A 27619-nucleotide genomic window follows, 5' to 3' on the forward strand; every position below is an offset into this window, starting at 1 on the left:
TCATTTAAATTATTATTTTTATTATTTAATTAAATTTATTTATTAAATAATTATAAATAGATAAGTAAAGATATTAAAAAAAATAAAAAATAAAAAAAAAGAGAAAACGCCATTCTCTCCCCTCCCCAAACCCCTTTTTCCCCTCCTTCTCCCTTCTCCTTCTCCCTTCTCGATCTTCTCCTTCTTCCTTTACAAATTTAAGTAAAGGAAAAGAATACATAATATATCATAAAAATGAAAGAAAACTAATATTATATTTTTAAATTATAAAAATTACAAATTAAATTAAAAAATATATCATAAAAAAAGTAAATAAAAGATAAAAAATGGTAATAAAATAGAAATTATAATTTAAAACAAAAAATTATCTTTAATTTCAATTAAAAATTATCATTCAAATTACTATCCTCATTAAAAAATTTAATAAATTAAAAAAAATAATTAAACAAATTATGAAAAAAAATTTAAAAAATTAGAAAAAAGAAAAAGAATAAAAAAACACCGAAGGAAACGGCGTTTTCTCCTTTCCCCCCTTCTTCTCTCCTTCTCCCTCTTCTTCTTTCTCCCTACTCCGGCGTCTCTCCGACAGCACGACGGTGAGCTGCCTCCTCTCTCCCTCTTCCTCTCTCTTCCTCTATTTAAAAAATTTAAAAAATAAAAATTACCAGAAAGAAAGTCAAGGGATCGACTCACAGAGTGTCGCAGTCAAAAATTTTGCGTGCCGTTAAACTCTTTTAGCCATGAGTCGATTCATGGGGTCGACTAAAAAATATAAATCTACTTTTCTTACAATTTTTTATATTATGTATTTGTAATCTTTTAATAAATAAATTAAATGAAATAATGAAAATAATAATTTAAATGATAATTTTTAATTTAAATTAAAATTAAATTTCTTTAAAATTTATAATTATAATTCTTATTTTATTGTTATTTTTTTATTTTCCTATGATACTTTTTTTTATTTATTTTAAAATAGTTATCATTTGAAATTATAATTTCATTTCTCTTCTATTTTTTTCTTTTTAGCATTCTATTACGTATTCTTTTTCTTTAATTAAAAAATTATTATTTTTTCTAAAGTTCAATTTACAAAATGGCGTTTTTAAAGACTTATTTTATTTTTATAAAATTTTTTTAGCCTATTTTTAAAATTTTTTTGAATCTTTTTTTAATTTATTATTTTTTATTTGAGAAAGTAATTTGAAATAATATTTTAATTTCAATTTATCTTTAAAATTTTATTCTTTTTTATTTTTACATTATAATTCTTTTTTTTTATTTTTTAAAAATTTTATAATTTTTAATTTTCTTAAAAATTTTGAAGACAAGTATTTCGAATGATGTTTTTCAATTTAATTTCAAATTTTTATTTCTTTCATATTTTTTTCTCTTTTTTTATTTTCTATGATAATTTTTTTTTAATTTCTTAAGATTTTTTTGGACATCTTTTAAAAAAAATTTGAAATAAAAAATCTAAATTAATTTTTTTAATGAATTACAAATTCAAATCTTTATATTTTAAAATTCAATCAAAATTAAAATTTTTAATTTATTTACTAATTTTAAATTTTAAAAAACATAATTTTCTATTTTCCCACGATTTTTTCCTTTATTTTTGGGGGGAAAATTGGAAAACGCCATTTTGAATGGCGTTTTTAAAAACGCCATTCAAAATGGCGTTTTTAAAAGCGCCATTTGGAATGGCGTTTTTAAAAGCGCCATTCCAAATGGCGTTTATTTTTTTTTTTTTTTTTGGGACGATGCCACCGTGGAAATGGGGGGTGACGTGGCAGGGAAAAAACGCCATTCAAAATGGCGTTTTTCCCTCTTACATCACTTTGGTAAATAAGTTTGGTTTGAATATATTTTGATAAAAAATTTTTTTTTTGTATTATTCGGGAAAAGAGCTCTCTTCTTCGATATCACACTGGACAAGCATAGCATATTTGTTTCGGACTACAAATAAATTTTATAAAATTTTAAATTCATATTTTATCTTTTCTATATTAAAAAATTAAATTTGTTGAAATTTTTGATAGGTATTGACTGTTAAAAAAAATGCAAATGTTCAAAAAATGCAAGGCTAGAAAATACTGAACTCTGACAACTTATGCTAAAAATAGGAAGTTTTAATTTCATAATTTAAGGGGATCTTGTAGAAGTTCATTCTACAATTAAATGCTAACCCAAACTTTTAAATTTAAAAATAAAATATTATATCTTACGCCCATCCAGATACATTTCTATTTTAAACCTTTTTGTTGGTGATATGAAGGGGAAAGGAGTTAGGCACCAACATAGCTCTCGTTGCATTTACAATATGTTTAACCAAAATAAGTAATTACATGAATGCTATTTTCCTTCATGCATTTAACTTGTTTACAAATTAAATTTTAATTCCTATGCGTGAGCAAAGTTCCAATTCTAAAAATTGTTTCTCATAGTACCAATCTAATATTTCTTCCACTATTCTTCTTATTACACATTCTTCTAAACTTTTTACACCAACCTTCAATTAATATGCTTGTCTAAATTTTTTTTTTTTGCATATTTGACCTTTTTTATATGTATAATAAAGGAATCCTTCAGCTTTATTGGTTTCATGGATTTGTACTTGCAACCTTGACTAGCAAGGAAAAATTTAGCATGTGTCAGCAACATACCATATTTATTATTCATGCAAGAAAATTTCATATAAAAGGAGATAAATGAATAGAAGATTTTTAAAAAATCATTGTACAATATTAAGTCTTGATATTTGAAGAAAGCTTGCCATGAATAAAGATTTTCTATCGATGTATGTAGGAGTTCTGAATTTAAGAGACATCTTTAAGGACCAATGATGAGATTCAAATCTTTCACTATTCTTTGCCATCGCCGCGAAGTTTATATAATACTCTAAAAAACTATGTAACTTTAACATTTTGTGAAAGAGAATTGAAATGGCATTTCGTTCTCTCGGAACATCTTTTTAACTGAAATGACCAATGCTCGTATAAACATGTAAAATAATATTGCAAATATTTGATTACATTCTAGATGACTATTTTGCAACGATAAAGGCTTGATCAAGGTGAAAGTAATTTAGCCTCCAAAGTGAGAAATATAGACTTGTAAAATTACATGATAAAGAAAATATCCAAAGAATAATGCATGTGGGGATTTCTCAATACAAGGTCGGATTTTGGCAAAAGAGAATAACATGAATCGATTTTATATGCCCAGGCTTATCTATGTCATCAGGGCTATATTCACAGAAGTAATCATAAGAATCAGTTAAACAATGACACTTTGCATGGTTCCATATGAAACATAAATTCCCCAATATCATATACAGAACACAATGTGCAAGTGTTTACACTGAAGCAGAGGATCATGTGTGCAGCAGAACAATGTCTGGTCCCACTTCAAACTGGCACTGACCGTCACGTATGCTTGATACCCTCCCCTCAAGAAAAAAAGATAGACGTGGATCTGCACCATTTTAGCCTTGTCGGCAAAAAGTACTCCAAAAGTGGTAATCTAAATAATTTTTCTGAATTATGTCTTCTTTTTCTTTGTTTTAGTTTATCAACTAAAATAGTTATTATACTCATGGAGCAATTTCTTTTTTTGCGTACAGACAGAACAACTATTTCAGTTGTATAGAAAAATATAAGATCTACACAGACTAAGGATTTGTTTGGTTCGTAGAAATGAAGGGAGGAAAAGATAATTTTTTGAAAGTAAAGAAAAATTTCCTTGTCTGATTAGAATTTCAAGATGAAGAATAACAAAAGCTCTCCTTATGAAAAGATATTTTTCACATTTCTTAGAAAGTATATTCCCATAGAAGAGATAAATTTTAGAATTTCTTATAGAATGAAAATTCATAATTTTTTTTCAAAAATATCTTTTTAATGTTGTTCCGATAAATATAAATATTATATTATATTAATATTATTTTATATTTATAGTAATATAATATTTTTATTCATATTAATATAATATTAATTTATTAATATTAATATTATATTAATATCTATATCAATACATTTGTTATATTAAAATATTAATATTATATCAATAGATATATATTAATGTTGTATTAATATAATAATTATTATAATCTAATATTATATATATTATATTAATGTTATATTATATTTAAATTATATTTATATTAATATAAATATTATATTAATATTTATGTAGAATTTGAAATTAATATCTGTTAAAGATATAATAGATATTTTATATAATTTTTTTAAAAAAATAAATATTTAATCGAATATAAATTATTTTACAATAAGCTACTTTTCTACGATCAAACAAAAATATCAAAACCATATTCTTAGATATTGTATTTTAAAAAAATAACTTTTTATAAAAAAAAAAAATTTCTACAAATCAAATGAGTCCTAAAAAGGAAAAGAGATATTTCAAGGCTGCATCTTCTATTTCAAATGGCCACATGCATCGTGAGTCGGAAAGGTGAACGAAGATTTAATACCATGGAGTGAAACCACAGAGCCTCCAGGAGGCGACAAGGCAGTGAAAATGAAAAGGTGTAGGGTGGCCCGGGCTTTCCATCTCTAGATCCGCTTCTTCTAATTCATCAACAATGGCTTGTCCGGGATCTCCCACCTCTGAGGGAACATCTTCGAGCTCAGCAAACCTCATTGGTGACTTGGTCTACCATGGCCACCCACCCAAAGATTCATGTCAAGATGTCTTTTGGTTCCAACTCATCTGACAATTCATTCTCAGATGAAATGTCTTTGTTTAGGGCTTTTGGGAGACAATTCCAAGGTTTCTCTCTGGACGAATAAAATCTCTACCCTTCATGGTCCTCATCCTCCGATCACAGACTTCAAATAGAAGATCCATTTCAATGATGACAACGAGAAGGCAGAGATCCTGCATCTTCACAAACCTTCTCTACAGCCACAATCAAAGAAAAATGACTTTTTTGATTCAAGAAATCCACTCCAATGGTGAAATAGGGTACTTCCACTTGTGCACAATGGCCCGAAGAAACGACATTCTGAGATGCCAGTATCATGAAGATCTATGAGTGCCGAGTGGAGCACATGCCATACTTATAAGCAAATCTTGGAACAAAATTAGTAGAAATCAAGCTTCTACTCTGAGCAACACAACTACCGTCTTATGCTTGGCAGTGTGCTAAAAAGTTGACATGCTGCCCCTGACTCACATTTTGGAACAACTCTCGGTAAAGATAACCAGCAGACAGAAGAAGGCTGTATACCACTCACTAACTCCCTCGATTAAAACCAACTAAGAAGAGAAACCTACACGAATACCACAAAAAGAATGGAGTGGAAAAAATATTCAAGGAAAATAAAAGGTTCAGACAGCAGTCTCTGCAGCAGGAGGTGGTGGCTCTGTGGTGGGTGGAACTTCAACAACCTATGGGGAAGCAACTGGGCCACTCGCAGTCTCAGAGACTGGAGGATTGCTCTCTGTTGGCTCGGCAGGTGGAGGAGCTTCTAACATTAATGGCTTCTCCGGCTCTGGCTGGGAACTGCCCTCGGTGGCAGTAGAACTCTGTGCCGCAGCGGGAGCAGTGCTTTGTGCCGAAGTGGGAGTAGGGGTCTGTGTTGATGTGGTAGGAGGCTTTTTAATTGTAACAGGCGGAGCTGAGAGAGATGCCATCCCTGGAGGAAGGATCTCTATAGGAGGCTTCTTTCCAGCTTCCCCTAAGCTCGTGAGCTTTGTTTCCTCAAGTGATGCCAAAAATGCTGCAGCAGCATCAGTTTTTGCAGAGGGTGTAAGCTCAAGCTCCTTTTGCAGCATCTTATTCCATGCTTGGACCAGGTGATTCAATGTTGGGCGACCATGGGCCTGAAAATATAAGAATATTAGCGGCCAGGCAAGCACACAGGATGGCTCTGGCTAGACTTGGAAGGAAACATACAAGCTTTCCACTTTTACCATTTTATTGACAAAAAAAAATATCTATGATTCTACATAACAGTCGTGCTCTTTCAACTTTCTGAGAGTATGCCATAGTCTCAGAGTATCATAGTCTGTCCAAGGGACCAAAATATGCTGCACTAGGCCATAGTCTCAGAGCATCATAACATTTGTCAAGTATATTCATTTGTTCATGGTTGCATCAGCCCTCCTAAAAAACCAAATAATCTGTCCAAAAAGACCAAATTATATGACACCAAGGGCTAGAAAACACTGATTAGGACAGATGTTAAGGAGATGATATAGCCAACTTGAAGGAGCCACCATTTGTGACTATCATGGAAGATAGGATGAATCATTTTAAATTGCAACTATTCTTGTGCAGTCGAAAAAGAACCATCTATTACCACAACCAAACATGGTACATTGGCTGGCATGCATTTTGAGATAATTACCATGTTTCTACAACTAAAGACCACTTAATTATAGGCAGGATGGGGACTAAAATCCATTGGTCTTCCTGTTGGTGAACGTGGAGAAGAGTACTTACATGAGCATGGAGTACGGACTCCGCAAGCATCCCGGTGTCCTACCATGCCTTCTCCATCAATGCATTATCACCCAAAACTGCAGCAGCAAATGCTGCCTCGCATCCATGGCCAGCTGTAATCAGATTCGTGACCAATGTCTGGAATATATAAAGTCCGTTAATTAGAACTCTGAGCATTGTCAATCCTGCATGTAAAACGACACTTGCAGGTACCAAAACAGTACCAATTATTAATTGCTTAAACTAGGCAGGCTGGCCTTCTCATCATATTTAACGAAGAAACTGTTGGAAGGCATTAGTATCAATCTCTTGCAATACATTATAGCTAAACAAATCACATATATCCCCTATAAAATGTTAAAAGAAGATACAGATAAAATGTCACTGCAAAAAGTTAGAAAAAAGAAGTAATGCAGAAATACTTTATACAACTATAGAAGTCCAATTTTGAATAACCAACAAAACAATATTCCTAGTGACAGAAAATGTGTCAGATCATTTCCAATATTACAACCATTCTGTCAAAAGGATACCACAACTCCTAGATACTTTAGCTGAAAGAACCAGACCCTTTGCTGGTGAAATGGTTAGCCAAGTGGAGCAGTAAAGGGGCAATGGTTCGAAGTTCGAACGATTTGGAGGCAGGATGCAGATGCAAATTGATGAGTGCTGCATCGATAAGATGCTCATATGTGGTGGTTGGGAAAGGAATGGTAGTGGAGATGGTTCAGGATGACAGCAATAGTTACCAGCTCATGCAGGCTCTAGTGATGGAGATGAAGAAGATGAAAGCAAAAGGAAAAGGAGTATTTACTTCGCCTCAAGACCTTAAATCAAATAAATAATATGTCCACAAGATATTCAATATAGAATTTTCAAATAGAACTTATTAAGCCTAGTTTAAAAAGCCATACATTCTTATGCACCGGACAACATAAAGTATCTCTAAGGACATTGCCAAGAGCATAAAATTATTGACCATGGAGACAGGTTTAAACATGTCCCACAAGCAGATAGAAAGGGAACAATACGATTGAAGAAAAAATCCGAAAGTTGGGTGCAATTTTGGAAAGACTTGAACAGGATATAGGAACACTCCCCATCAAGGTTGACCCCAGGTCATAGATGAAAACTCAATGCAGGATTTACTTTTTTGGTTAAGCCAATGTTTCAGCTGTTGGGTGAAGTAATAATAGCTCACATCATACCTTTAAGCAGAGATTGCAAAATAAGAATTCAGAGCTAATTACATACCGAAAGCCTAGTCATCTCTCCATGATTTGCAAGTTGCAGGGCTACTCCTCTCAAAACTTTTACTTGCAAAGCACCTTTTACAGATCCTGCAGAAGCTAATCTCTTGAGAGCTTCACGGGCTATATCAGCTTGTCCAGTAGCATCTGCAGCGTCAATCAGGTCCATGAACTCCTCGGCGAACTTGGATATTCCTTGGACAGTATCCACAAGATTCTCCTGCTTAGCAGCTGTCAAACTGAGAATCTCAGCCACATCTGTGCCAGCAGTTTCCTGCCCAATATCTCTGCTATTACTCATTGTCAACAAGCACTGAAGCGCTCTCTTCAGGTTATTGCTCTTCATGGCCAAGTCAAACTCCAACCTAGGGAGCATCACTGCAATTTTAACATCATGAACTGACCTCTGAACTCTAAATTGTTACCAATTTTCACAACCAGGCACAGCCAAAGTCAAATGCTGCCACCAAGTGCTGATCGAACTATAGACTAGTTATAGTACTTATGCTGGTTTGCATTTTTTTTTTTTTTTTTAAAAAGTCTATGCAACAATTCCACACAATTAACACAATCTGAAGAAGTTCTGCCTTCAAACCTTTTGGATATTCCAGGTAAATGAAGAGCTTCGGTTGCATATCCCATCCCAAGCATGAACTGAGCCAAATCATCATGGTGTTCCCGGCCAAGTCTACTTGTCCCCTGTGGAAGTATTGAAATTCAGTGTTCTTTAAGAAGCAATCACAAGGTAAAATCTTCTGCATAGTACCATTTCACTGCGCTAACTGCATCACCATAGGCAGCAAGGCACCAGCAACGAATACCTGGATGGCTGAGAGCCAAGGCATGTGCACACATGTACCTGAGAAAGACATAGTTCAAGCATCAGATACTTGTCAACTGCATAACTGGACGATATAGCAAGCAAGGTTCATGATTTGTTTTAAGAAGTAATCTGCCTAACAAGATCCAGGATATGCTCGATTACTCCATCAAAAGGAGAAAAAGAGTCGATAAATCAAGAAAAAAATGATCTTTCGATTGAACAAAAGATACTAGTTAGCAGCACAGAACTTGTCGAACAGAACAAGATAAAACATATTGATCCAAATAAACCTTAACAGTGAACAAAAGCAAAAAAACTCAATAGGAAGTCAAGGTTCCTTATTTTGTGGTATACATAAAATGTGTGAGAACAAAGAAATAATTCTCTTTCAAGCAAACATTTTAAGGATGCTTTCATGTATCTGTTAGTACAGCAATTATTCTCATAAGATGGTTATCATTGTCAAACAACCTCTGATAGTACCTCTGCATCCACTTGAAACACTCTTGAATGTAACCTGCTTGACTAACTAGAACGAGACCAGCTACCGATCCCCAAGTAGAGATATATGTTTTTTAAAGGAAAAGGAAAAAATTGATAATATCAGCTGCCAACATTAGAGACATTCTGGAATGGGAAGCATGTGTAGTTTATAGCTTCCAGATGATTTATATATATATGATGGTGGAAGTAGTTGAAAGTGAAGGCACCAATCCAACATTTAGCATGCAAAGGAATGAATGGAGTATCTGTACTTAAATAGCATCTGACGCTCTTCAAGAAAACTCCTAATGAATGTCACCTACAAAAATTGAACATTATATAGCCCACCAGGTTGGAAAGAATGAAAAAGAGTAAGACAAGTCTCAATCATCACTCCACTAAAAGCATTTCACTATGTTAGCATCTAGGTCTCGATAAGTTCACATCATCATGTATTGTCCATAGACGTAAGGATGTATCCTCTCCTCCAACAATACATACTAGGATGCTACCCAAGTAACACATAGTTCATGATAATTAAAGCCCTCAAATTTCTAAGTATCAGCTTCCCAACTCATTTATATTTGCATAATATCAAGTGATAGATTATGAACCGTTCCTAACAACCATCATTCTTTTACTGAATTTCAGAGTATATTCTCTCAAAGCCATCATTTGCATCCGAGTTTCTTACTATAATTGAATGACATGGATAACTAGATACCCCAAACATATCAACGTTCAAAATTACCAAACCCTAAACAATGCATAAAGATAGTACTTCTAGTGGAAGAGATGCTAGCTAATGCCATCAGGAAAAAAAAAAACATCAAACTTGGCCCTAGCTGGACAACGTGAATAGCATCATCTACATATACTTCAAATGAACTTATCCCATAAGACTAAACAGAGCCCAGCTGAGGAGAACTGGAAAGGAGTCTTAGATGTTGTTCCACACAAGCCAGTCATGTGTGGAAGCTTAAGAACCAAAAAATGCATCATGTAATTTAAAGTGTAAAAATTCAGAAAATACACACAAGCATGTTCCTTCCTAGTAATCTTACCAATCTTCAGCATTTGCTAATGTGTAAACTGGCAATAGCAATTAATATACCACTAATTTGGTGCTAGCATAAAAGATAAAACTTGAAGGGGCATCATCTAATGATTCTTGACATGTTGTATGCCATGATAAACCATCAAAAAGAAAAAACATAACATATCATTGAGGCATTGAATCATAATTTTCTGATTCCTATGACAAGAGATGTGTTATTCCCTGTCAATAAGCCAAAGAACCCCATCTCTGACACCTACCACAACAAGAGGTCCTACAGGGCGTTTCTGTTCTGGAGGAAAACGAGTGACTGCCACGGATACCCCTCCTCCAGCAACAGCAACTTCATTAGTTTTTCTTTCTTCAACCTCTTTCTGCATAAATGTACCTTCCCTATCTACTTTGGACTGTTTTGGCAATGCAATGAATGGCGGTATCGAAGGAGCATGCTGACAAGAGGCTAATCGAACCACCTGAGGAAAGGAAAACAGGAAGGTAATGGCTTTCGCATTATATTTTTATAATTAAATAAAAAATGTTACAAGAATTGCTTAACCTTCTTCAGATCCAATTATGATATTCTAGAGGGCATCATCTCAGCCACCACATGTCAGAACATTAGATAATAGATATGATATATAATAACCGCTAGCTGAGACCAAATTTACAAATATAATAGCAGGTCCAGGTCAAACTTCACGAATGCCACTCCAGTATATAGAAGTTATATCAATCAAGTCAAACCAAGCTAATTAATAAAATAAACAAGAAAGATAATTTACAAAAAACACTTCCCCATGATTTCATTCAGGTATTTGATCACAGACAGAGAGAGAGAGAGAGAGAGAGATTAGGCTCATCCATGATCTTTAATAAAACTTCAGTATAAAGATGGTAAAATGGGTAAATTTTTAGTGCCTTCTAAAGTTGCACAAGTAATTGTTAAGAAGCTAAATCTAAAATATTTGAAAAACTCTCAACTTGGAATCGGCCAATTGCAAGTATTTTGGCAGATGGCACTGTCTCAATTTACTATCGATCAAAAGCACAATAACAACTTTGATTGTCATAGCTTCAAGCAAGTTATGTTGCTAATTTAACCTAGCCAATAAGATTCTGATGTACTTATCTTTTGGTATGGACCATATTCATATAATAAGTAGCCAAGATACCTCTAAGCAAGGTTTTACGTCCCGACAGGACGGGAGGCGTTCCAGCCATCCCATCCTGTTCATGTGAGAAAACGGGATCGGAACGGAGTTGGGACTCCGAAACCCATCAATATAGGAAGAGAAGAAGAAAGAGAAAAGAAAAAAAGGAAGATGAAAGGAAAAAAGTGAAAGGAAAAATGAAGAAAAATGAAGAATAAAAAGAAAGAAAAGAAGGAAGAAAGGAAAGAGAAAGAATAAGAAAAATGAAAAAAAAAAAAGAAAGGGATAAAAAAATCAAACAAAAATAAAAGAAAAGAAAGGAAGATAGAAGAAAAAGAAAAAAAAGGAAGAAAAGAAAAAAGAAATGAAATGAAAGAAGAAGGAGAGAGAAAAGGAGGATATCTAATGGGATGTATAATTGAGACAGCTGTCGGGACGAGACGGAACGGAACGAGATAGTGGGGCGTCCCGTTCCATGGAGATATCAAGATACCTCCATCCCATAGGACGTAAAACCTTACCTCTAAGACACTGTTTGCATGTCTAGGAGCCTCCAATATCAAAAAATTAGAAATTATAAACTTCAAGTTAAATGTTAAAAAGAAAATAAGTATAAGGATTCAAGCAAAAACATGATATATAAAAAAATATAATCCTGTTGATCACAAGATATATGCATGAAACCTTCTTTCTAAATGATACAAACTGTCCCTAAAGGAAAATTATGATTAAGGGTTAATTTCATAACCCATCCTATATCCTTACATGGTTAGATATCTTTATATCACATGTTGACAATAGCATGCTTTTCTATTGTTGTGAGTGGTCTCTACTATAAGTAAAAAGACCATATATCCAATACGTTTGGACTACAAACATTCAATCAACACCTTTTGTTGGGTGAACAAACTTTGCCCATTTAGAAATTAGCCATGAAAAAACTTTGTGTCCATTTGTGGTTCCTTCTTTTTCTTGAATTTCAAATGCTATCATATCTTGAAGCACATGGTTCAGGCTTTAAGGCTTAACACACGACATCAAAGCTGCAAATTGAATCTCCTTGATTTGTGTAATGGATTGTATTCCAAATCTGGCCCTTTGGCTTATAAACTGCACCTCAATGATGAATTGATGATGCAGTTTTTCTATATAAGATATTGTCTTGTTCCCTGTTCAATAACATTTGCCCAGGTTTATAGAACCTTGAATAATTGCTCTTTGGTCACATGCACCCTCAACAAGGTAGCTGATAAGACAAGCATCATCACTGCTTCATGGCCCGCCTTTCACTTCATGTTGGCTTGGCTAGGAATCCAACACCAATTCATAGAGGATTGGTACTTAGTTCCTCTTTGACAGCCACTAAAAAGATCCACATTAGAGTGGCCTTCTGAAATAAAGCATTCAGCAATTGCAATCCCAGCCTTGGAGGCTTTCACTAGCGAGGAAATATTCAAAGTTAACAGGTCAATGAAAAACTTGGATTTCCAATGTGAGCTTTAGGTTCCAAAACAAATTATGTAACCCAAATACATGGGTCTATCCTCAATAAGGGGTTGTAAAGATGAACTTCTTGGAGATGGCTTTTTGAACCCCATCTATATAACATCCTTCTTCCTTGATAAGGTAAAGTTGGCAAATGTAGCTGAGGTCCAACCTTGGATTCCTTTGGCATTACAACATTTACCACAATGATGCTGTCCATCGATCAAATCATTTCATGGATTTGATTTCACTTGACCGTCTATGGCTCCATTGCATGTGCTTGGGGTAGATGTTTTATACAAATGCATTGCCATATTATTAAGTATTTTGCTTGAAGCTCTTCTCTATAAGATGTGGAATAGAATAACCCACTTGAAGCACAATGATCATATGCCTGTAATGCACTGGATGTCCCATAACAGGTCCCATTCTTCTACTCTTTCTCGGGAGTCGATGACTATTCATAGGCCTATTACCTTGACACCAAAGAAGAGTTCGACCCAAGTTCTTATTTGTCATTTTCATTGTTCACAAGATTAAATAAATATGTATCTGCAAGTTCAAATCTCTATGTTAGTTCAAAAAATTTTATTCTATCAACAAATGATATTAAATCAACACCTTTGTTTTACAATTGTTATCAATGTTAGCTAAATCTTGTTTGCTAGTGGTAATATATGAGAAGTTAGTAAGCATTATAGGTTATACAGGTTAAAAATTTAACCTCATAAATTATGATAAACTTATTTATATAAATAATCTAAAAAAGGTTATTACTAACAGTCAAACGAACAATGCACACAGAGAATTATGTATCTAGGTTCATAAATTCATAGGATATCATGAGTACCATTGTATACAGTTATTGTAAATTGGAATTCTAAGGACACATAATAGTACATAATATGCAAACAGACATTTGCATTACAAAATATAGCATATTCTTAGGCATCAAGTTATTCGCTGACGTTCCTGGTTCATATTATTAATATATTTTATCTGCCTACAAAGGTTCCTGGCAACTACACCAAAGTGCAGAACATTGCCCAACATCCAAACCACCAATATTTGGAACCTATTAAAAGTCAGCAAATGACACAACTATGATGGGACTTTCTGAAACTGGTTACCTGCAGCATTGGAGGCCTTAATGAGATCCTTTCATCTGTGCCAACTTGCGGGCTATCTACTGTGATAAGTGCTAACTCCCCATGTTCAGCAACTGCTCTGCTTTGAGCTTCTTTGATTTTAATATCTTCCTTTCCCTTTTTGGTTTCAAGGTTGATGGGTGCAACACCAGCATCTACAAAAACACACCTAGAAAAGTGTAATGCAGTTAGCATCTACCAAGACCAATAAAAATCCAAGAAGCCATTCATGAATTTCCTGACTTCCAGTGAGCAAAAGAAAAAAAAAACAACCATGTAAATTATAAACTTTATACCCGATAAGACATCATCTGAGCCTGTATGTGCTTGGCAATAACTTTCCTTCCCATTTTCATATTTATAAGGTGAAGGAAGCAAACTGGGGATTGGTTAAATTCAGGGTAGATTAATTCCTAAATATCTGGATTTGGAACAGTGCAAATTTCACAATAAATTTTAAGATTTGGAGGCACTAGGAATTCTACACATAAGAAGATAGCACATAACTACACATTATGTGTACTATCTCCATGTCAGTGCACACAAATGCACACATACAAGGCAATACAGCACAATACCATACAGCATAGTATAATATGTATAGCCTCATACATCCATGCATGTACATGTATACACAGTTGCATACATGTAGTCATGCATATATACAGCAAGACACAAAGCAAGCATATATGGATCATGGAAGAGAGATACTGCAGGAAAAGCAGCAACCACCAAGATTTATATGCAAAACCATTATCAAGATAGCAACATAACAAATTCAATATGACAGCTAATTAAATACTGTATTACAGTAAACATAAACATGTAGAGATGATCTCGTCCACACTCCACAGTCACTATAAATGTTCATCCGTGCAAAAACAAATCAAGAAACAAACTGTGTTCTAGTGAACATAAACTGTGTTGATAAGTGATCAGTGACATCTTACTCAATGGTAGTAGGTGTAGCAACAAGCAGCTGCCTGTGATGCCAAACAGCACCAGTAGCAAAGGGAATTGCCACATCTCCAAGATACCTATACTGAGGGCGCAATGAAGATATGACAATGTATTGATGATAGGCAAAAGCACAATACTCGACAGTTTGGTCCCATGCAGTCCACTCTGGCTGAGAGAGAAGACTGTTTACAGGTTGGAAGGTTTCCCAACTGCAGCATAATAATTTTCATCAAATTAGAGTTTGAAATAACGTAACATGATAAACTTGAAACAGTAGCCAAGAAAATTGTTTATTAGGGCCAAATATATGGGTTATCAAGAATATTCTTAAAATTTTTGAACCAGACCTGAATTTACGGGGTCAATTTTATGTAGTAAACAAATAAGTAGGTAAGGACAACATAATCCTGGGAAGTTTCAGTTGCTTGAATTAGCAAAGCAGCAAAAAAGTTACTTAAACAGAACAAGATATCAAGGATGCCTCATTCTCAACACCTGTATAGCTGGAAATTTTGAGGTGCTGCTTCAACAGCAGACAGTTTGTTTGAAGAAAAGGGATCATCAGCTGCTGAAAATCCACTATTGCCAAAGCCTGATAATGGCATTGATTGAATTGTTAATATAGCTGTTGCAGCTACAGGGCTGATCCTTCGTGACATTCGATAAGCCACACCAAGCAATGCACCACCATGCAAACCAATAACCTTCAAGCACATGTTGCAACAAATAGAATCAAAAACTAATATACCAATTAAAAGTAGGTGCAAAAGAGTCACTGAAAGGGTGGGGGGGGGGATGCGTTCAACATATGAGAGAATTCCATATGCTGTTTAAAACAGAGTAAATAATTAATCTATCATAGAATTTACTAATATCTCATGTTTTGGCATAACACAACACAATATTGAAGCATATAGAACCAAGGTTTTAAATCCTGTGTGATAGGGCTGATCCGATTTTCCCATGAAATGGGACACGCCACCATCTCGCCTCATCCCGATACTTGGCACAGGAAATGTCCCAAAATGTCCCGATTGGGACAGTGGGATGCAAGCGAGATAACCCTATCCCAATGCATAGGATGGTATCCTATCCCGATGTCCCATGGGATGTCCCGTCAGGACTTGAAACCTTGTATAGAACCATAAACTAAACTAAGGCACTTAATTTTAGAATCAATCTTCATGTGCATAAGCTGAATGAAAAGAATGATAAAACGTTACTTCTTATTTAAAAAAAAAATGTACACCATAGACAAGTCAAGACTACATACTGGTTCACTACGACCTTCAATAGACCTAGTCAAAACGTGTGAAGTCCCATCATCCAGTAAAATACGCACTTGTACTGTTGCTGCAGAAGCCGCACTAGCAGCGGCTGCTGCAGCAGCAGCTGCTTTTGCCTTTTTAGATGACCCACCTTTAACAGCAAGTGGTATTCTTGGAGGTAATGCAACCTCCACCAAAGCAAATCTGTCACGACAAGTGTCCCAAGCAAATAGCCTTCCAGCCCCTGAATCAACAACTGACCAATCAACGACCTTGTACACTGCAAATGAAGGAATATCAGGCTATATGATAGCAACATACCTGCAAAAATTAGAAAAAGAAGGATCAATTGCAGAGAAGATTTAACACTGCATTATAACTAATGATAAGAGTCGCCTCTTTAAATGAGACAATCATGTTATCATAAGACCAATTTCTTTAACAATTAACATAAAAACAAGTTAGCTAGTCAAATAACTTGCTCAAACGAAAGAATTTTTTACATATGAAAGTTGTGCAGTTGAAATGAAATAAACAGCAAAATATAGTACACTAAGGCCAAGGGACTGTTGGGTTGTCTGTACATTCTATTGCAACAAAAAATCACATAAGATGATTTTGCCACTCAGTTCTTCCAAAATGTTTTTTTCTCAAAAAAAGGTTCTTCCAAAGCATTTTTTGTGAAAAGCAACAAAGCAGGAAGTTTTTATAGAATTCATTTATTTTAGTATCTGATGCATAAAAGCTTGACAACAAAACAGACTCTACTGTTTTCTATTGAGAATCAAGAATGTAAGAAAACATTTGGTCAAAATATCGGCCAATTTTTCAAGTCGAATCCCGTCTGAATATGCAGATGTGAAGCACATGCATACCACTCATTTTGTTTGGTGTCATAGTTTGTGTTGCATAAATAAGGAAATTTACAAGCACTTGGTACACTAAAGATTGTTATGAGCAAATTTCAGGTAGAGATATTGGGTAGAAGAGAGAAAGGTAGGAAAAGGAAACTAAGGTTAGGAATTGGGCAGGGGTATTAGAGAGGATGCTTCTCTTGGCTTATCCTTCTTTCATGCAAGTCTCCTGCTCAACTACACCTTCCCAGGTTGTGCTGGGACATATATATTTAGCAGCTCTCACTCATTTGAATATTGCACATAAACATGAAAAATCATGTCAAACTCTGAATTGATGCAAATTTATAGCACTGACTTTTATTAAACTCCGTACATTTGGAGCACCAAAGAGATGCATGTAAGATTTTAGTCAATCTTTTCTACACCTTGTAGGCAAAGTACAACCAAAATAAGATGCATGATACAGAAGAAATTGAGCAATTACTTCCTTCAAAAATGATAACATGAACCTTTGTACACAAACTACATGCAGACAATAACACGAGATTCTTTGTCAAAACATCAAATTTCTCCAGTTCATTTAATCAAAGCTAAAAAGTGATGAATTAGTCTCTGGATCCTACCGATGCTTTTGCAATAAGGTCTATATTGGCACATCGTTATGAGGCAGCCTGTCATTCCGGTATGCTTATTTACTGATAATAGAAACTAGTCTTGCTGATTATTATATTCCACAAAAGGCTGAAAACTCAAAGCACATTGAACATAGCATCTAAAAGTCCCAACATGTAAGGAAGATGAATTAGAACTAACAAGCAAATTGCATTCACTTCACATACTTTTGATGGCTACACATCAAAAATAAATCCAGTACCAGCATGCTAACTACATGCTACGTCAAGATGACACTACAGAATGGGTCTCACAGTTGTTGGCCCCCAACAACGTTGGTGCTCACAAAATTAGGAGGGAGAGAGTAATAGATCACGTCATTAGTGATTCACAGAGATGGCTAGATATGAATCCAGCAACCCAAATAATGGAGAAATTAAGAAAAGAAAACCATATCAGCATCTATCTATATTGTGAAGATAAACCCAAGAAGTGAGATATCTCATAAAATAATGAGGCTACAAAGAAAAGGCAAAATATCCAAAATCTTCAATCAGAAACCACATAACAACAACATATTGAGGTGGTCACCATCTAAGATAGGTAGATACAGGTTACATGCTAAGAAACAGAAACTCACTTTCCAGAACTGCTTACAGAGAGAATTGAATATGAATCATGTGGAGCAGGTGTGCTAATGTGCTTCTTGGCCTGCTTAACATGCAACTGTTCCATTGACTCTGCTCTGGATCTTCCTGTTTCAGATATGCTGCTAGTGCTTACCAGAGATGGATTGGCTTTGTTTGATAGCTGAAAATTTAGTAACTTAAGCTCCCTTTCAACTATGTACACTGCAGAATGTCCCCTGCTACCTGCTGGTGTTGGTAGAGGAGCCACAGCTGGAAGAGCCCTTGCATCAAACTCACTTAAAATAACACCAATTTTTGGTTCCAGTGGCAACAAGATGTGGTTGTAATGGATGTGCAACCATGCAGTAAACCTACAATGAGCCACCATGAATGCTCAGATGTGACAACCTTCAGAAAAACCAACTTATCAGTACCCTTGTATTGATATATACAACTTTGCATGTTGTTCCAACAGAGACGCATGTGACCTGAGTTTTAAATTATTACTGCATGGTAACTAGACAAGTATAAGGACTTAGACATCCAAAATGCGGTCGCACGTATATAGGATAAATGAAATAAGAAAAGGAAGATCCACAAGCAAAACTATTGTACTAAGATTTGTGTTGCTTACAGGTTTAGACATAGTTCTATTGTGTGCAAACATATATTTACAATGATTTATTGAATGAACATGTTATATCTTAAATCTAAATCCTGATCTATACAAAACCTTTAGTAGCTTGTTGCCTCATCACAACTCTCCAGCAGTTACATCTTTAAGTCTCATGATATAGAAACCCGAAATGATCTCCCCAAACTATTGTGAAAGCTTCAAAGAGAAAATGTGTTAAGGATCATCCTTACCAATCTCCAAAAAATTTTACAGTAACAGCTAAACAATCTTGCCTGATTCTTTCACTAGAGCATCCCCAAGATCGACCAAGCTCTTTGTTGGTCAGCCACCATATAGAACTTTGATTTCTTGTGTTAAGAAGAAGAATTCATCAATATCTTCCAACTGACATACCTGAGCTGGAATTAGCGAATCATGAGGGGACCTAAGTGATCAAAAGCCCCCTTTCAACAAACTGTTTTTCACCAAACCATTGCTCTAAAAAAATCCTTGCGTTCACCCTGCCAACTGTCAGACATCAATCACATGCCTAATTATTTATAGTTCAAAAGGATCTCATCTCAGGCTGAACCTGGAGACCTCTTAAGCCACCGCTTCAATGCTTGTTAAATCCTTTCTCCATCTTCACTTTTCTGTGAACCCAGTTAAAAAAACCACCTTCTTTGCTCATTTGATTATTTTTCTTTCTACTTCCAATGGATTGTAGTTAAGATTATGGAGGAGCTAGGTAAAGAAGAGCTAAAAGCAAGCAAGAAATAGAGATAAAAAAGGAATATCCCCCTTTCTTTTTCTACCAAAAAGATAAGTAAATCCCCTTGATTGGATGGTCAGTCTTTATAATGTTTGAGTCCAAAAGGCCTAATAGCTTACAAAATTCAAGTCTCCATGGAATCCTGCATATAAAGACACCTCAACTTATCTAAAACAAAGCATTCTTCATGTTTCAAAGCTCTCCTATTCCGTAATAGCACCCACCTACACAAGGATAAGTTTTTTGTTGCACAGGCACTAGCATTCACAATCAATGAATGCTTGTCCACACATATCCTAATACTTGATCCAATATCAACTCGCACCCAAGCGATCAAAACCATGACTAGATATGATCTAGCCACATTGGCGTCCAGAATAAGCCTACTTCACAATCAGCCCAAAGCTTGGCAACCGAGTTATGTCCAAATCCTAGTCTCATTGAGGGTGTATCTTTGCTGTGCTTGAAGTTTAAGACAGATATTCACAAAGATGGTCCAAGTATTTAGGTCCAGTGGGATGTCCTATAGGACATCGAGATAGGGTACCATCCCATGTATCAGGATAGGACCGTCCCACTAGCGTCCCAGCATCTCGATCAAGATATCTTAAGACATTCTCTATCCCAAGTATCAGGATGGGACAGGACAACAGCACATCTTATTTCATAGAAAAATCGAAACAGCCCCATCCCACGAGATCTAAAACCTTGAAGGTAGCACACAAAGTGCATTGATAGAAAATGACCAAACGCCCCCTTTGGTACATGACTCATGAGTACAAGTGATGCAAAGCAAGCTCCCTTAGAACTTTTAGGCCAAATTTCCATGCAAGGGTTGGGACTCAAAACATGTAAATTCATTGATCCAAAGGGCAGATATGAAAATGTACTATGCAAAAATAAAATAAAATGAAACGAAATTGAAATATTAGAAAAGAGGGCTAAGAAACCAATGGTCTTTCTTCTTTGGCTCATCAACTTTCTGATACTTTGTGTAACTCAATCTTTATTTATAAGGCAAGAAAAATAGAATATGTTCAATTGCATAGAGAGAGTGATAGGAGCATGTCATAGGAAGATGTTCATGTACATCAATGGTCAGATCTCTAGAGTCCAATTATTTGAGTTGACTCGCAACACTATTTCCAAAGTTTACAGACATCAAAATATTTAGACAAGTGCTAACCATTAAGTGCAAAGTAAAGACGTACCCTTAGGTTCTTGGTAGCTACTAGAATTTGCGGAGGAACAAGTGATGATAATTCGCACAATGGTCTTGTTAAAGCTGAATAAGTTGGATGCTCAATAGCCCTGTTAGAATTCCAAAGGAAGTACGAATAAGTCCTTAGATGCATGATGCCTTAACTTAAAAAATTTGCTCAGATCATATTATATGTTTTGAAATTGGATCAGAGTAGTGAATTTTTATACCATATATGAGAATCCTTAACACAAGTAAGAATATCAAGGTTTGGAGCCCCGGGATGACACCAAGATGCCACACTATGACAAGCAAGTTTTGAAACTGGTTTAATACGCCTCAATTTCTAAATAAGAAAATATAGAGTATCAAGTTAAAACACCCACCACAAGAATAGAACTTAAACTGATAAAAATATGAAATAAGAGTGTGATACCTTGAAAGAGATAGTATCCCAGATAGCCAAAGTTTTATCGGCACCAATGGTAATGAGTTGTGGAGCATTTCCCATCACCCTTGAAAGTTCAAGGGCCACAACCCCACCATCATGTGCCTTGTGAAAAGCATTGCAAAAAGGTGGGTAAGGATTCAGCTGAATCTACAATTCATTGATATAATGCACAAGAAAATGTATCCCCATACTTGAAAGATGTCTAAATAATTGCTATGAATAAATTGCAACAAAAATTAAATCAAGGCAACAAAATTTCAAGTCACAAGCATGAGAAAAGCCAGTATGCAGTAATACTAAAGAGTAAAAAGCCAAAAATAATGACCATTACAAATGTGTTTCTTGATATAAATAGACAGGAGGAAATGGCCTCCGGAAGCCACCGAAAGCACTGCAAAGGCCGTGGGCCTCTGTTCGATCGAAACAGGGGCTTCAGCCTCTGTTTCTTTTTTATTTTGAATCTATCAAACGAAGTCGACAACAGAGATCCACGGAATCCGTAGCATCCCCGAAGCTCATTTCATCCTCTCCCTTTCCTTCCATCCCCTTTCCTCTCTTTCCTTCTCTCTCCTGAGCTATATCGGATCAAGATGAGGCCCACCACCTTAGCAGCGGCAGTGGTGGCCTTGCCAGACCTTCGAAGGCTATTCCTCCTCTCCCTTTACTTCCCTCCCCTTTCCTCTCTCTCTCTCTCTTCCTCTCTTTCCTTTTTTCTTTCCTGGTTCCTCATCGATGTCTCATTTTGAAGTCCAAAACCATCCCAGTCCACTACCGGTATGGTTCGAGATGGTTCAACCTTCCATGGCTATAGCCTTTTCTAAATCCTCCCCGAATCAAGCTTGCTCTCACAATTCAAACTACACAGAAACTTATCTCATACTCCATAAAGACATAGGCAATCCATAGACCATATATTAAATGAACAGCATCAATAAGAAACCTTAGTTGAGATTTAAGAACATTTCATGCCATGTTAATCCTATAAATACATAGAGAAATCAAGAAGTTAAATCATAGCATATGCAGGTCTAGCACAATAAATAAGAAACTCCAGTCTACTACATAATAAACTTACCTCACTAGTGGATGCCAAAAAAGTCATCAAGCATGATATTGATTCTTTATGACCACCAGTATACCTTCAGACAAGCTGCAGTGATCAATTCAATTTGAAACATCCAGATGCTTAATCACGCAAAAATTAAAAAGAGTAATGGAACATGTCCAAACCTTCCATGTTATCATAGAAAGAACTCTTATTACACCATTGGATCCACCAAATGCGACAAGAGGGCCATCACCAACAGAAGATCTAGATAGGAATTCCATGCATAAATCTCAATACAAGTTCAGGGAATCTTAGCCATAAACTACCAAAGCAGCAATAAAACATGGGTAATATCTAAGCACAAGGTTGCAAAAGACATGAAAAGCCTGATAGCAGAGGCTAAAATGAAACTAAAAAGACAAAATGTAACAGTAAAACTTATACACAAATTATTTTTCCTTTATTGTCAATAAGAACTAAATGATTCTCAACTAAAAAAAACAAGTAGAGGAAGAATAAAAGGAAAGGCAAATAAATAAGCAATGAAAGCAAAAAGGAAACTAAGATGTACAATTTTAAAAAGCAACTAGAAGAAAACATTCAGAAGCATCATATCAAAAAACTTGCAGCATCAAAGTTAGTGGAGTGGGAGGAGTTGCACAGAGTGGAGTCATTAGGGGGCAGACTAAGCCCCGATGGTTGCTGAAAAATTTTACACTGCCAGGAGTGGGGAATGAAAATACTTCGGAATTGGAGTTGTTTCAGAGTATTTTCTCACTTCAACAGTCGTATCCAAACACTACTATGGAAACTTTTTCATTGGACCCAAAAAAAAATCAGAGTATTTTTCAATACTCTGATAATTTAAGGTATCCAAACAGGGGCTAGAAGAATGAAATGACATCAAGGAACATGTTGCTAAACCTTCCTGATAGTACATGCTCTAAGTGATAAAGATGGCATTATCCTTCAAATTAGAAAAGCACCAAACTAAAAATTTCATCATCAGAGGAGATCAAAACACAAGAAGATGCCCACCACCCCCCAACCTCCCCACACCCCCGCCGGCCCTCAAAAAAAAAAAAAAAAAAAGACTACGTTTCATTGCTCCAAAATTTATAGACAAGCAGTGGTACAGGGATGTGGCAAGCCTTCCTCCTTCCTCTTTCTCTTTCTCACAAACTTTTCTTTTACCATTTTTCTTAAAAAAGGTTACGTCTTTTGATCTTCTTTTCTTTTATCCCTTTGTGTCTCATGAAAGCAAAATTATTTTCCTAATTTTCCAAGTTTTAGGATTTCAATTCTGTTTGCCCTTTTTTCAATGTTAAGATCAGGTCTAAGTCATATAGAGCTTGGGTATCTCATCTAAACCAAAAGTACCACTATGGAACTCATTAGGTCAAGCAAGATCCTAATATTTAGGAAAATTAGCCCTAATGGTGGGATACATGTTCATGTTTCAGGTGAAAACTGTTGAAGATCTGATTGATCTGAAGACCTTAGACCTAAAATAGAGGATTCTTGTCAAGTAGGTAGTTATAAACTAATGGAGTCAAATCCAATTTCACCAGACATGGAAATGACAAAATTAGTGAGACCATAATGGCACTTTCAAACAAACAAGCATTTGCTTATTTCAAAAATCTCCGCCCTCTTTTTTTCCTTTCCTATATAGATACAAAAGAAACAAGATAAATTGATTGTCAAAAATAAGGGAAAAGAAAGAGGGATTCTCTTAGCGGTGAAGGACATAAGAATTGCAATATTTTCATTTAGAAAAAACAGAAAGTAGTAGTACAATGTAAAGATGGTCCATCCATCAATTAAACTTCTCAACATGTCAGATGCACTTATCGAGCATTGTGTACCACAGATAAACATGTTACTTCTAAAAGTCTTGGATGGACATTGAATATAGAAATGTAAGTTTTCAAGCATTTATTAGACGAGAAGAATTGAAAGCACGAAACCATACACCAAAGAAGAGAGTTGTTATCAAGCTCCTGCTTAGGAACATCACGTCCACGCATAGTCAGCAAATCCAAAAATATGGCTCTATTCTCACAGCAAATGACAAGAAAATGCCTTCCTCTAGTGGATGGGACAGGAGAAGTAAAAGCAGAGGAATGTTGATTGACTGCAGTTGGAGCCTCAGCAGCCACAGAGCGATTACTCCAATGTTGCCAGAACTGCACATCATCATCATAGAAGCTAACCTGCTTCACACTTCAAGGTCCATATTTCACTCATCATGGTGTTTGGTAAAGCTACCAAAAGACCACTAAATTGAGGAAGCCATAGAGCAATCTGTTCCTTACCTTCCTCCACGGATGGCCTCTGCGGGTTTTCCTCTGGACTCTGTACGCAATACAAGAACAGATTTAGCAGCTAGCACATCTGTTAGATTATACTTAATTAAAAAGAAATTGACTAAATAGACAACAACAAATAAATGATACTGTAGCGCATATGATCTGATCAATGTCTGGAGGGAAGGGGGATATTGTTTTGATGAAAACCTAGTTATATATACTTTAAGTCATCATTAAAAGTTAATACAAAAGAGAAAACCATAATTGACAAGCCTAATGACAAATTTTGGGTGCCACCTTGATTATTTTGAATTTCTCACCATTCAATTCTAATAGGAACTGAACCACAGTCACCTCAAGTTATTTCACCTTTTTATTTTGTAGAAAACTCTGTTGTCCCATACCCGGTCTAAGAAAAAAGCCTTTGTGTGAATTCCAATATTTTAAGTCCTAATTATGAGGATTATTACACTATCCTTTTTTTTTTTTTTTTTTTGAATAATATCAATACATATTGCCCACTTAAGGAACTTAAACTTTAGAGATAATAGTCATCTTGGTCGCTTCTAATCTACAGCTTCCATGCCATTTTTAGCATCATATGAATATGTGCACATACACACGCATACTCGTGCATGCATACATGTGCGTGCACAGCCATGTTGGGCAGCAACATCAAATTTCTCTGTACAGACATTGGCATCTGCCATGTCTGTTTGTGTTATGCTGCACCTAACAGCAATGATCATCACTTGGCACATCAATAATGATGAAGCAAGCAATATAAACTCAGACAACTTGCATACGAGCAAAGATCAAATGATGATAAGATTTCCTAAAAGGCATGGCACTCTCTCGTTTTCCATACAATGGATTCCTGCTGACAACACAAGGACTTCTCACAATCCCAAAAGTAAGTAAATAAATAAATGAAATATAAGCAGACAGATTTTTTTTTTTTTTTTTTTGCTTATTTAGATTGGGAACCCCCTCCATAGGAGTGGCTGACCTAGTAGTGATTTTTTTAAAAAATGCCACCTACTTCTCAAGAGTCCTTCTGCTATTAGAATCTCGAAGAATCAGATTTCTTTAGCTTCTTTAACTGGCACTGAATTCTTTGACAGCCCTCTGAGGCAACATTAGGTAATGCTCATAGCAGCATGATATTAGCACAAAATCAGCAGCACTCACAGCCGCAGGTCAAGATAAAAGTCTAATAGTTCAATTCAAGATGAGGATCCATTGCCTACTTAGACAGTGTCCAATCTATCAGATGTCTGGCCCAACTTTCGACTTACACCATCTAACACAGCCTTAAAGCACAGGATTGCTTAGAAGTTTGCTTTTCATACGTATTTTGGGCTATATAGAAAAGCTAAAGATCTTCTTTGAATCCTAAGGGCTTGGAGATCCTAAGATACCTAAAACTCTCCCATTTCAATCTACTCCTGATTAGAGTTCAATCGATAATTTTTAGTCAATTTCTCTCTTAATCACTCCTATTGAAAAAATGGCCGTACCATCATACAACACAATGGTACCCAGACGAACCGATGCATATCAAGGGTGTACCTTGTTGTACCATACCATAGTATTTCAAATCTTGGAGGAACCATGAGCAGATACAGGGCGTAACACAGTGCATACTGTACCAAGACATGACTGCAATGCTGTGTACTACATTATTTCAAACCTTGGGAGCAACTACAGAAGAACGTTGCATGACATTGCAACCACCCGTTGAAAACTTGGTGTATGGCCTGACTACTTCAATTGAAGCCTTGACAAGACCAATAGTAAGACGCCAAAGGTTGATGGGGCAGAGAAGGTCCAACGCTTTCTAGGTATCATCTCATACATTAAGTTTCTAGTTTCCCTAACTACTTTTACATTTATTTTAATTCTTATGCTAAATTACTTTGCTTTTCAGTTCTTGCAGCATAGTGAGCCTTGCCAGAAAAATATGAACTTTTACAAGCTTGCCCCACTACTTGCACCGCTCCTATAGAATAAAGAGATTTTGTGTTAGCAAAGATTATGGCTGCCAACCCACCTCTCCTCCTATCTATAAATGAGGCTACCCCTTGGAGTAAATCTTTAAAAGACTGTCCATCCTTCAGAATTTAATATTGCTGGAAAATTTTCTCAAGAGATAACCTTATATTCCTAGATTTTTCGATGGAAAGACCAATAAGCTTTCTAGCTTCAATCTAGGCATTAATCGAAAAAAACCAAATACCTTAGGGAACCCATTCTTAACCAAAAGGTTGATCAATGGACTGAAATTGATGAACCAATCAATTGAAATTAATCCTTTGGTGGCCCTTCTGCCTAGTGATCTCAAAGGGGTAAATCTTCCAAGCAAGTTGAAAATTCTGATGATGGAATGCTGGATATGCTTCCTAAGGCAAGATTTCTAATCTCTATGAAAGTTCCTTGGTCTATTTTAAAATTTACTCATTCACGATACATGATATGCGGACCTTGTCATTACCTTTAGAAACATAAGGGCAGAAAACTTCAATTCCCTAGCATCTAGCACTCTCAAACCAATGTCTAAGTGACAGCAATCCCAAGTTTCATATTACTTAACACACTCTTTTTAAGTGGATGCATATAAAAGCCTCAAATCATTTTAAATAATCATATGATTAAGCCCCACCTGACCTATTTCTGGCCAGTTTTATGGATTCACATTTTGTAAGCATTTCTACTTAGGACTATTTCTGATATTATTTCAAGCTTTTACATATCCCTTCTGTTTAGAGATATCTGAAATGATCTCCTAAATCAGAAACTCATTCCTAAGAAATTGCTAGCTATATCGAAATGTTTATTAGCAAATATAAGAAACCTTTAATTGACATATAATGGTCACAAGGAAGCTGATTAAACGTTGTCAAAAAAGCATGACATAAAGATGACCTGGTCACTGACTATCGATGAAATATGCGAAACTCAAACCTAACACGGTCTGAGACAACAACAGACCAATGTAACATCATCAAGCAACTGGTCCAAGTT

General features: G+C 35.5%; 1 pseudogene; it reads right to left on the bottom strand.

Annotated features, from left to right (window-relative positions):
- Nucleotides 1-3309: 3309 nt before the first annotated feature.
- Nucleotides 3310-27619, bottom strand: part of LOC105047793 (uncharacterized) — a 37203-nt pseudogene continuing 12893 nt past the window's right edge.

Source organism: Elaeis guineensis, chromosome 6 (genome assembly GCF_000442705.2).
Source record: "Elaeis guineensis isolate ETL-2024a chromosome 6, EG11, whole genome shotgun sequence".
Classification (NCBI taxonomy): domain Eukaryota; kingdom Viridiplantae; phylum Streptophyta; class Magnoliopsida; order Arecales; family Arecaceae; genus Elaeis; species Elaeis guineensis.